The sequence below is a fragment of the Malania oleifera genome, chromosome 13 (assembly GCF_029873635.1).
Source record: "Malania oleifera isolate guangnan ecotype guangnan chromosome 13, ASM2987363v1, whole genome shotgun sequence".
NCBI lineage: Eukaryota > Viridiplantae > Streptophyta > Magnoliopsida > Santalales > Ximeniaceae > Malania > Malania oleifera.
In genome coordinates, this window is record NC_080429.1 from 20391069 (window position 1) to 20393552 (window position 2484).

The following is a 2484-nucleotide window of genomic DNA, read 5'->3' on the forward strand; positions in this document are numbered from 1 at the left end:
TGTTGGGATAGTTTTGTAGACACCTGGGGTATGTTTTGTATGATGGGAATGTATATCATAGTTTACATAGACTCTAGTATGATACTGTTTAGGTATAAAAGACCGTATTTTGCCGCGTGTTTTGGATGAGTATGGATGGTTATGAGTATGTATATGGGCATCCATTCACCCCACGGGATCGGACCCTCTTTTGTATCGTATCATGTATGTTTTAAATTGATACACAGATAGGTTAGGTTACTCAAATTCACACCTGAGACCCGCTTGCGGGTTCGGGGTGTGACAAATCACCAAACATTTATTGCCAACCTAGTGGTGTAGCCTACCCTACAGGAAAGGATTAAAGTAGTCCAAAAAAATGACGCAGAGTTGATGGAGTTGATAGAGAAGGTACAAGACGGATAGGGGCAGGAGTTCAGTATTGCTGATGTCGAAGCTCTAAGGTTCCGTACCAACCTGTGCGTGCCTACAAATGTGGATATCAAAAGGACGATTCTTGAGGAGGCTCACAGATCCTTATACACGGTTCATCCAAGCAGCACTAAAATGTATAGGGATCTGTGAGAGTCTTTCAGGTGGAGCAGCATGAAGAGGGAGATTGTCGAGTTTGTGCAGTAGTGTTTAACGTTCCAGTAGGTAAAAGCTGAGCACCAGCGACCAGCATGCCAGCTACAGTCACTTTACATTCTGGAATGGAAATGGGATCACATTTCTATGGACTTTGTGATAGGTTTACCGCCAGTGTAGTAGGGACAAAATGCTATTTGGGTGGTCGTAGATCGACTGATGAAAACCACTCACTTTATCCCTATCAAAGTCAACTACTCCATTGACATACTGGAAAAAATATAAATATTCAAAAGATAGTGCGATCACATGGTGTTCCAATGTCTATAGCATCAGACCGAGATTCACGTTTCACGTCACGATTTTGGAGGAGCTTGCAGGAGGCTCTGGGGTCTCAATTATCATTCAGCACGACATTTCATCCTTAGACGGACGGGCAGTCAGAGAGGACGATTCAAATATTAGAAGATATGTTACAGACATGAGTACTGGATTTTGGGGATAGTTAGACCCAATATATATTGCTGGTAGAGTTTGTATATAATAACAGTTATCAGGTCAGCATCGGCATGGAACCTTACAAGGTGCTATATGGTAAGAGGTGACGTTCTCCTCTATACTAAGATGAGTTAGGTAAGAGGCGAGTTTTGGGACCAGAGTTAGTGTAACAGGCATGCGATAAAGTCTGACTTATTAAAAAAAGAATTAATACAGCTCAGAGTCGGCAGAAAAGTTATGCTAATACTCGCCGCCGAAAATTGAAATTTGATATAGGAGATCATGTGTTCCTTAAAATAGCACCACTAAAAGGAGTTATGAGGCTTGGGAGGAAGGGTAAATTGAGCCCTAGGTTTATTGGCCCTTTCGAGATACTTGAGAAAGTGGGGTCAGTTGCCTATTGGCTAGCTTTACTACCAGTTTTATTCAAAATACATAACGTATTTCATGTTTCCATGCTGAGTAAATATGTTCCAGATCCCTCCTATATGGTTAGTTATGCAGAGATAAAGCTCAGAGATTCACTGGCTTATGAGGAGATACCAGTGCAGAACGTAGATAAGAAGGAGCAGGAATTGCATAGTAAGAAAATTTCATTAGTAAAAGTCCAGTGGAGGAATCACGCAGTGGAGGAAGCTTCTTGAGAGTTTGAAGAAGAAATACGACAAAAATACCTGTACCTATTCAGTGGGAAGCAGTAGTAATCAGGAAAAATGCAGATAAGTATATTAAGTTTCTTATGTGCAAGTTAGTCAGTACATGTAATAATTTTTAGTTAGTATGTAGTATTTTAGTTTTGGGAAGATTTTATTTTATGTACTTGTAATCTCCTAGAACCCTGAATGTAACCACGGTATTCCTCCGCCATAGGTGAGGGTAAGTAATAAAATAAGTAGCCCATTTTCCTCAAAGGATGGTGTTCAATACAGATAGTAAATGTCGAGGACGAAATTTTATAAGGAGGGGATAATGTTGAGACCAAAAGAATTATAGTAACTAAACAATAAAGAAAGGAGAGAAAAGGAAAATTCCAAGGAGGACTCAATAGGGTCTCGTTGACGAGCAGCCCACTTGGGCTCGTTAATGTGGACACGTGTCTCGTCAATGAGAACTTACCAAGAAAGCTGATTTCAAGGCCTGAAACTCGTCGATAAGGGTTATGTGCTCGTTGAGGAACTTCCTTCTTGGACTCGTCGACGAGGTGTCTGTTAGCTTTGGTGCAATCCCAAGAGGGGGGGGTGAATTGGGTATCTAAAAATTATCATCTAGGTTAAACCAGATAAGCAGTATTACTTAACCTAGGGTCTGTCTATGCAAATGTAAATCTAATCATTTACAATATAACATACACGTGCAGTAAGTAAATTGCGGAAATGTAAAGAACACGCACGATATGTTATCGGGGTTCGGCCAACTGTG